At 39.9% G+C, this 10,646-nt stretch overlaps 1 pseudogene; it reads left to right on the top strand.

The window, feature by feature from the left end:
• Positions 1 to 255: 255 nt before the first annotated feature.
• Positions 256 to 5,611, top strand: LOC138050164 (uncharacterized; annotated as a pseudogene).
• The last annotated feature ends 5,035 nt before the right edge of the window (positions 5,612 to 10,646 follow it).

Below are 10,646 nucleotides of genomic sequence, written 5' to 3' on the forward strand. Positions count from 1 at the left end.
TTGTTTGATTGGCATGATTCAAACATCTGAATGGATCAACTCACTTACTTAAAGCAAAACTAGCTGACGCTTTCGCGGATATTGCTGATTTACTTTAGGCTTAATCGTAAAGTTCCTAGGTCCTGGTGATATCATATTTCTATTTTATCTCTTTCGCTTGCATTTTACTTAAGTAATATGAGACATCTATCAGAGAAGTACTAGCATAGCACTTAGCAACAGTTCATTCATTCAGTGGCAGTAAAAAATATTATAATGTTAAATAAACGTGTCAGATTGGCTGGCCTTCAATGTGTTGTCACGGTTTTCAGCAGTCGAAGGTATAGGTAAGTTTTTCATTATTATTATTATAAAAAATCTTTTTCCAGAGGAATCCTAGGTAAGTTCAGGGCCATGAAATTGTCGCTTTGACCAGTTAGGTAAGAAAAGATTCGATTTTTAATTAGAATTTGATGGTGATATCATTGCTCGTTGTTACGAATATTAGATTAACCGATACAAGATATAGTTAGAAATCAAAGGTTCTTAGTTATTTCAAAAGGGAAACCAGCACATACTTCAAAGACGTCTACCAATGGAAAATAAAGCGTTTGAAGCGATATTAAATTTGCACTTTTCTTGAGCACGCTTCGACATATTGATCTATAAAACTAAGGAAAGAGGACACAGACAATAAGACAATAATCTGAGTCCATGTCCTCATTTCTGAAATTGTTACTTCTCAATGCAAAACTCCAGGAATAAATAATCCCTTGAATAAATCAATTGCTTGGAGCGTAGATTATACTATAGGGATCACTGTCATCTTTTCTTTGACAATTTGGCCTGAATAAACTATTTTTTGAGGTCACGAAATCAGTAACGCTCATTTCAAGTTCATTATAGAAAAAAACGGGGAAGAAGTTAACAAGGCCACTGTAAAACATCACCTTTCGCTCTGTAGCGGTATTGATTGTAAAAATGTTATTGGTATTGTGTGATAATTTAACTCGTCGTTTCAGTATTTTAGTGTTTCCGTGAAACTGATGATTTATTCAGTCCATAGATCTAATTGTGCGCTTCTTCAATATTGAGTCTTCGAAAGTTTACTTTGGTCTAGACGCAATTTTGAGGGATCTACCAAAATCAGGAAACGTTCGCCAGCTTTTTTTAATTTTTCATACTTTCGTCGGTAATTTTAGTAGAAAAAGTCCATGTAATGAGATATTTAAAACTGTAAAAGTTTTTCGATTTAGATTCCTGAAATGGTTCAGGAATGATCTGGTTTCCCAGGAGAACTTGAAAAGACACGACTGCCTTATTTTAGTCCCGCAAAAGGACTACCAGAAAAGTCATGCCGTACGAGTTCAACCTTCTTTCGTAATTCAGTCTTACAGGTATGATTACCAGCGCAAAGGGGGCGATTTTCATTCCACTAAAAATTCAAAGAACATTTAGCGGCGATAAAACATATCTAGATATTCTTAAAAATACTAAGAAACACGAAATTTTGTTTCGTTTGCTCCACCAAAACTGAACTTTCTTGATTCTAATTTTAAACTGGAATTCTTGGTCAACATTTAACTATAAAAACTGCGATAGAACATATCTAAACATTCTTTACAATACCAAAAATTTGGTTGAAAACTTTGTTAAAAAACGACAACGTTTCGACGTTAGCTAAACGTCATTATCAAGTCAAAGTTAGTTGAAAATACTAAAAGAGCAATAGTTGATAAGGAGCCTGCAACTGCAGCGTGTGCTGTCAGCGGAAAACTGTATGGGTAGCCGCGCCTTCGTATTGTAGCTTCCCGCCATTTTGGTAGTCTATTTCCATCATGAAAGAAAGTCCCCCGTGTGTTTGAGCTTCGTCATGAAGATATCTGGTTTTTGGATGTAAACCGTGGGTTATTGTACCGCCAAAACGGTAAGCAATATTGCAGGAACATTTTGTAAACCTTTTATGGATAAACTCGTTGGTCACAGTTTTCACACTACGCGTATTTAGTTCATGTATGTTTTGTCACAAGATTGTTATCTCAGACTTAGAACAAGGAGCTCAAAAACACGTCTCTAAGAACAAGGAGTTCAGACCAAAGGCGTTTAGCGCGTACAACTGGGATTTGTATGCCAGAACCTGTCTGTGAATAAACAACGTTTAGATGCAACTCCTTACATAATGTGCGTAAGGCCAGTCACAATAGACGAGTTCACGCTCTTGATTGCATCATGGGTAATCAGGGCAACATGGCGGGAAATTTAAAAGTTTGTATGGAAATTCTAAGCAAAATATACTGTACGTGACTCTACTTTTATAGACGTTCGCCTTCATAAACCAAACAAATAAGTTCATGTTCACAACTGAGATGAACTAGACTTGGTATCCGTTCTTTGGAATTCCTAAATATTGCTTTTTTTTGTCACAATACGTTGTCTGTAATTGTTACGGACAGTATGGTGTTACCCGTGACATCGGGTCACGTGAGCAACACGTCTTGCGAATCAGGTGAGTTCCGGCGTAGTTCGTTCTTGTTCGAGTTGTTGTATGTACAGTGAGTAGTGCGTGTTTTGATATTAAATCGATGTGAAACCTCAAGATTTGAGCCTCTGAATCCAGCGAAACGCCCAATAGCGTTGCCTTCTCATACAGTAAATTTGTGCCTTTGGAATTACAGGAGATGTATGGCAAAAACTCTTTTTAATAAATTAATTTTTACAATAGTCATTCTCTCCAAATTTATTCTGCCGCACCTTTGAGCGCATATCTTCTGTTTTGGAAAATGAAAAACCCAAAATTGCATGTCATGGACACTTTTCATCGTTTTAAACTACCTTACAAAACCAGGGGCGGATCCAGCATTTTTTGAAAGTGGGGGCCGAACAAGAATACTAATCAGCGCGCGTTAGCGCGCCTCAGTAGCGCCTTAGGCGCTACTTTCTAGGGGGGTCTGGGGGCATGCCCCCCCAGAAAATTTTGAAAATTTGGGTAATCTTACATGCACTCTGGTGCAATCTGGAACGTAATGTATCAGGATTCCATATTGAATAAAATTATAAGTTATGGTTATAATGATGCATGGTTTTAGACTCTTCGCTTCAAAGTCACAATATATATATAATTATATATATAGGCATTAAGATTTTACGTTGTTACAGTCTCTGTAAGGCCCGATTTACACGGTACGACTTTGTCGCATGCGACAACGGTTTACGACAGGCCCACGACATGATTTACGATTGTTGTGTACGTCAGAAAAAATGTCGTAGCATTTTAAAACATGTTTTAAAACGCTGCGACAATCGTAAGTCATGTCGTAGGCCTGTCGTGAGCTTGTCCCATGCGACAAAATCGTATCGTGTAAATCGGCCCTAAGATAGGTTGACTGTAGACAAGTATTTCGCATCCAGTCTTCTTCTTCATTTCGAAAGGATAATATTAGCGCCTGTAAGTTGAAAGTTTATTCGCACAACTTTGGTCATACTATTAGCGAAAAATCACGCTTTAGCTAAAAAAATCAAAAGCTCCAACAGACTGCTTACAAAATGATAAAATTATTGTATATTTTGACAAAAAAAAAATCTCCGACGAACTGAAAGGGGGGGCCGCGGCCGCCTCGGCCCCCCCCTAAATCCGCCCCTGAAAACACTGAATGTCTGTCCATCTTGCCTTGATTACCCATGATGCACTCAAGAGCGTGAAGTCGTCTATCACAATCGTTTGCGTTTGATCATCCGTGGTTGCAATGTCCTTTTCGAAGAAAGAAGCAAGTTCCGAAGGTTCAGAAGCCGATGTGGCATCGAAACACGTGGAAGAGAACGTTCTCGAAACTGATGTTGGATGGAAACGATGTTTGAAAGAAAAGGGATACTTGTACCAGCTAGACCAGAAGAAAAGCAGTCTGACAGCGAAGAAATGTTAACTGGTTAAGCGAATACGAAATACTAAGGCGAGGTCAGTCCACTAATTTAGTAGAGTTTAAGTAAGACCTTAGTAAGACTCACGTTATCCATTCCGAATTTCAAGAGATAGTCGATGATATTAAGTTGTTTATGAAGAGTGGTGATGACCTAGGAGGTATCGAACGGACTATCGAGCAAGTTGAAAGAGAATGGTCGAGTTTCATAGTGGACATTAGAGCAGAAATCAAGTAATTGGAATTTCTCGACCAAAATGTGAATGACTCGTGCTCTGAATCATGTAAGAAGTCAAGTCGTGTTTCCAGGAAATTAAGGTGTTAATTCAAAATTGACCGCGATTATTGTTGTTAAAGAAGATAAGTTACATCTACGAAAGGAAGAAGCTACCTTAAAGGCCAAACTGGCCTTTGCCGAAGAAGAAGGGAGGCTTAGATTAGGGCAAACAAAGACTGAGTTGCTCAAGTTTGAGGAGGAACGAAAATTAGAGGAGCTAAGGATTAAGAGTGAACTTGCACAAAATCAGGCAAAAGTGAGTGTTTGTATGACAGCAGAAAAGGAAGAAATGTTAGAATATGATCAGGATCTAGACTTGGTTCCTCCACCTGACAAGGGTAAAGACATGGAGAAGTTCCTTAGCTCTTCCCCTGTAACATGTAGTGGTGATATTTCTCCGAGTCAGCAAGGTCCTATATACTCTTCAACCCAACTGAATGGGGCCCAACCTGCATATAGTCTGCCTTCTGTTGACCAAGTAGTTCAACATTCACATAGCCCACATGCCACACCTTTCTTCCCACATTCAGTAATTTTGGAAAAATGTATGGACAAATTGGCAGAAACAAGTAACAAGCTGGTAACAGCTACTATTGAGCAAAGTCTAGTTAACAGACAACTAGCGATTTTAGGTCAATTACCTAACATTTCAATCCTGTTTTCACTAGAGACCCACTGGAGTATCCCACCTGGAACAGTTCTTTCAGTGCCCTCATTTATTCCAAGCCTATGGATGCACAGACGAAATTAAACTTCCTTAATCAGTACATTGCAGGAAAACCTAAGCAAGTTATCGATCAGTATATGTTAATTGGTACTGAAGAAGCCTATCATTCCGCAAAGTCAATGTTGTAAGAACGATATGGCAACTGCAATGTTGTCGGATCAGCTTTCATACACAAGCTTGAAAACTGGCCGCAAATTGGTGATAGAGATGCTGAGCCCCTAAGAGATCTGCCTGATTTCCTGCAAAAGATCAATGCTGCTAGGGAAACTACTTTCCCTACTTCTTTTGGTATCTTGGACTTTGCTAAAGAGAATGTCAAGATCCCTGAGCAAGCTACCATTTCAAATTCAAAATAAGTGGAGAGGGATTGTACAGCAGTGTAGAGTGACTAACGGAAAAGAGGCTTATCCCACATTTTCAGAGTTTGCTGCATATGTAAGTGAATGTGGAGAAAAAGCAAATATTCCTGATCTTGAAGAGCTATCCAGACTTAAGGACATGAAGAAACCTAAAGCTCCCATTAGAAAACTAAGTAAGAATGGAGAGGCTATCTCCTTTGAAACACAAGTGTCTGACCAGATGAGGAACTCGAACACTAAGGGTAGTGCAGGGAAAGAAGGTTCCAGCACAAGTTCTCAGAGAGCAAGCAGGGAGGAAAGACCTAACATATGTCTGTTTTGCAGAGGGCAGCACTATCTAGATGAACGAACGTAAGACATTTGCAGAAAGGCCCCACGTTATCAAAGTTTGTAGTAAAGCTTTTGGTGCCCTTTACAAGATAAATAAGATCCAAAAATTTCCTACCGAGGAGATAACAAAAACTCTCATCCACGCCTTTGTCTCATTTCACTTAGATTACTGCAACTCCTTACTGTATGGAATACCTCAGTACCAGATGAATCGTCTTCAAAGAGTACTCAACGCTGCTGCTCGCGTCACTTGCCGTCAACCTCGTTTTTCTCATGTGTCTACTGCTTTGTTCCGTCTCCACTGGCTACCTATCAAATACCGCATCTTGTATAAAATCGCTCTACTCACCTTTAAGGTTTTGAAAGGGATGGCTCCATCTTACTTATCAGACTTACTTGTTGTACAGACTAAGAGTCACTATTCACTCAGAAGAAACAGCCAGCTATTACTCAACCCCTTATCCACCAAATGTAAGACCTTTGGAGATCGTGCCTTCTCAGCAGCTGCCCCTAAGGTCTGGAACACCTTACCAGAGGACATTAAGAACTGTGAAAAACTCGAACAATTCACGAAAAGTCCGAAAACTTTTTTTTTTAGTCTAGCCGTCGATTCCTTCTCAGAACATCTAAACTCCATTGACCAACATATCCAGTTCACTTCGGAACAAGAAAAGGATGGCAGGATTCCTTTCCTTGATACCTGTGTGAGTATTAACCAAGATGGTTCTACCAAGATCTCCGTGTACCGCAAACCTACGCACACGGACCAGTACCTAAACTTCCAATCAAACCATCATCTACAACACAAAAGAGCTGTGGTTAACACCCTGATGTTGAGAGCTCAGACCTTCAAGTGGTTACGGAAAACGATGACAGAACTAGAGAAACACAGCACGTCAAGGAAGCTCTAAAAATGAATAACTATCCAGAATGCAGGGGTTTCAATAAGCACCGACGGCCGACGAAAAGCGTCGGCTGCATCGCTCAGAGAAGTCGGCTACTTTTTATCCTACAATGAATTAATTGAAGGATTCCGCCAAACCTGAAGTAAAATTAATTTTTGATCGACTTGAATGTACCTTTTTTAACCTCAATTTCAAAATAATTATCAGATTTGATATTGCCATCTTTGAGCTACAGGGCACGGCTATAACTTTTTCCCGCATTTTTGCCTAGACCAACCGTCACATTTTTTACGTAATTCAATTACGTTTAGTTACGTCCCCAAACATATCAAGACGTTTAATGTAAAACAGGTCGTTATTGAGTAATCGTTGCATCAAGACTTGTTTTCCAAAAACAGTAAATTTTTCGTTAGTTTCATTGGTTAAGCCTTCTCGTTTGTTCAGATTAAAATGACATATTCTTATTGTTCGACAGAACTGATTTCTCATGTTGAGAAATGTTGAAATTCGCGCGTAAGAGGTTTGCCGTTCCCGGCAGCTTGAAATTGGTAGTAATGATGACATGAAGTTGTCGAAACATCATAATTATAACGTTAAAAATCGTTAATTTTCCTTTTGAAATGGTTTTCCAAATCTTTCTTCGCTGGAAATTATCAAAAGAATGCGCTTAATTGCACACTCAGTGTCTCTGTTGATTAGAAATCTTCCTTCATCTTCAGTGCTGGAAATCACATTTCAGAGCTTCCAGATTTCACAATCGTCTGGGGGAGCATGCCCCCAGACCCCCCTAGACGAAGGGGCCATACGGCCCCGTCTTGATACAGTCGGCTACTAGACTCAAACCAGCTGCCTACTTCAAATTTTATTGAAACCCCTGAGAATGGATGCTAACAATACCACATCCAAAATCTACAACAGAAAATACCGAAGAGCCTCAAAACGAGTAGAAAATCTATGCATCAGCGCCATACATCAAAGGAATCTCGGAACGCCTGCAAAGAGCTTTCAAGTCACACGAGGTTACACTTATTCATAAACCCGTCAATTCTCTAAGATCACAATTGGTACGTGTCAAGGACACAACTGTCAATCTCAAGAAATGCGGTACTGTGTACCAGATCCATTGTGAGAAGTGTAACAAGGAGTACGTTGGCGAAACGGCCCGCTCTCTGGAAATCAGAGTAAAAGAACACCAATCAAGAAGTTCATCAGCTATTCACGAGCATTGTCGCCTGGAGGGCCACTCGGTGGACCCAAATAAGACAAAAGTACTATCATCCGAAGTTAACACCTTCAAACGCAGGATAAAAGAAGCTATTCAAATTAAACTGACGAAACCGGCGTTAAACAGAGACAATGGTTACGAATTAGCAGCCATCTATGACACAATTCTAACCCCCAAGAGGCGTTAAAAACCTTTTTAAAATTCATCTTTTTAACATTCACATCATTGACTGATGAAGTCCGGTTGAAAAACGGACGAAATATTTCATGAGTTTTAACTGTTAGCTCCGAGTTTGTAAAATTTTTTTTAACTTTTATTATGCTTCCGGAGCAGGAAACAAATGTTTTTGATTGTAGCTTATAATTGTTCATAATTTTAAATTTATTTCTTTTTATTTTCACTTTTAGTTCACTCCATTTAAAGGATATCAGATCCTCTATATAGTATTCACACATATATATTTTCTATTAATTGTATATATAAATGTTATTTTTTGGCGCTCTTGAATATTATATCGTATGAGCGCTATATAAATTATTATTATTATCATTATGATTATTATTATTATTATTACAAGGAAAAAAAGGACTTCTTTTTTAAGAAACTCCTTTGTCTTGGATGTGCCTCCAGTAATCAACATCACGTAGCTGCGTGTCAGAACAGACTCAAGTTCCGCACATGCTCTGGCAATCATCCCACATGTCTTCATCTTCCGTAACCTGCAGAAAGTGTTACTAACTGTGTAAACGTTTGTTCGACCCCTGAGCAGGAAGGTGGCTCAGACCATGCTCTGATTGTGCCAGAATGGGTCAGACATATTGACCAACCTTGTAAATAAGTTTTACAATATGCAGTATTGGACGATCAGTCCAATGTAAGCTTTGTATCGCAACGTCTCTGTGAAGAACTAGCCTTGAGTGGCCCCCCAACTGACTTGCTGTTGACAACATTTCAGGTGAGAAATGTTCATGTGACAAGCAAATGTTCATGTGACAAGCAAGTATTTGTGGACTTGAAATCTTGGATTTGAAGCGAGAACATGCTATGCTGTTCCAAAGAAATGTCATCCCTGCAAAACGTTCGCAGATTCCGAAGGGAAGGGTAGCACAGAAATGGAAAAATCTTTCTGCTATTGCTGATCTCTTTGTTGATTGGAAATAATTGTCCCAGGATTGTCAGGCCAAGAGAAATTCTGATTGGAGAGGAAGACGACCCCTATGGACAAAGATCATTAATAGGATGGGGCATAATTGGCAAGGTGTGCACGTCTGTAAGTGAGAATGAAGACAAGGAAGGATTATGTAACAAAGTGGTAGTGAACAACGCTCATGAACATTTTGCTTTCACAACAAAGGTGAAAGAAATGATCAACCCTTAGAAGATTCTGAACATTCTTGAGTCTGACTTCGAGATATGCCCAGGTTTGACCCTAATTAGATGCACGCGGATGTCAATAAGCGTCACGAAGTGTCCCCTTGCTCTTCTAGCCAACTTCAACATCACTTGTGTCTCAGAATTCAGACAATTTATGTCACACAGTGTCCCCCAAATGCTGCTCTTTAAGTGAAGCTTAACTGCTGCATTTACCCAAAGCTAAAAATAACGCTAACCTTTACCCTTACCTTATTGTTGAAAATAGGTGGCAAATGCTTAGACTTAAAGGGACACTTTGTGTTGGATGTCAAAATTGGGCGTTCATCTAATTAGGGTCAAACCTGGACATAAGTGGCATCCTGAAGAGAACAAATGGTCATTATGAAATGCCTCTTCCTCGTAAGTCTGAAGGACTGTCTCTGCCTTTCAATCGTGACTTAGCTATCAATAGATGGTACCAGCTTCTAGCAAGATTTAAAAAAAAAAAATCAAGTTCTTTGAAGATTATCGGTCATTCATGGAGGACATGATCGCTTCTTGTGCTGAGAGAGTGCCTGAGGATCGACTTGAAGTTCAGGATGGAATGATTAACTATGTGCCACACACCGGTGTTTACTATCCTCGAAAACCTAATCAAATAAAGGTAGTTTTTGATTGTTCCGCTCAGTTCGAGGGAGTGTCCCTAAATGACTATCTGTTGCAAGGACCGGACTTAACCAATGGTCTTCTGGGAATCCTGTGCAGATTCAGACAAGAAGAAGTAGCCTTTATTACAGACATCAAGAGTATGTTCCACCAATTCATGGTATCAGAGAAGCACCGAGATCTCGTACGTTTTCTTTGGTGGAAGGATGGAGATCCCACTAACGAAGTGAGAGTACAGAATGAAGGTGCACCTTTGTGCGGCAGGGAGCTCTCCAGGCTGCACAAATTTCGGACTCAAGAGAGCAGCCGACGATGGAAAGGAAGAATTTGGTGAAGAAGCAGCTGAGTTCATACGAAGAGACCTTTATGTTGATGATGGACTCAAATCCGTCCATAGTGTACAGCAGGCCGTTGCTTTGATTAAGGCGAGTCAGGGTATTTGTGCTAAGGCTGGAGTGAGATTGCACAAGGTATCATCACACAAGAGGGAAGTTCTAGAGATGATCCCAGCTGAAGACCGTGCCAAGGGATTGAAAGAGTTAAATCTGAAAGTTGACCCCGGCCTCTGGAGACCGCATTAGGAGTGGTATATGGTGTATAGAGAATGACAGCTTTCACTTTCGCATTGAATTGCGCGATCATCCCTTCACACGACGTGGTGTCTTATCGACAGTGTCTTCAATTTATGATCCCAGTGGATATGTCTCACCAATAACTTTGAAGGCTAAACAAATCCTCCAGCAAATGTGTCGGGAGAAGCTTGACTGGGATAGCCCAATTCCAGAGGGTCTGCTTAGTCAGTGGGAGAAATGGCGTCATGATGTTCTCAATCTGGATAAGCTGCTAATTAAGCGCTGTTTCAAACCGGAGAACTTTGGTCAAGTCATGGAAGCTGAACTGCATCACTTTTC

The sequence above is a fragment of the Montipora capricornis genome, chromosome 5 (assembly GCF_036669925.1).
Source record: "Montipora capricornis isolate CH-2021 chromosome 5, ASM3666992v2, whole genome shotgun sequence".
In the NCBI taxonomy this organism is placed as follows: Eukaryota; Metazoa; Cnidaria; class Anthozoa; order Scleractinia; family Acroporidae; genus Montipora; species Montipora capricornis.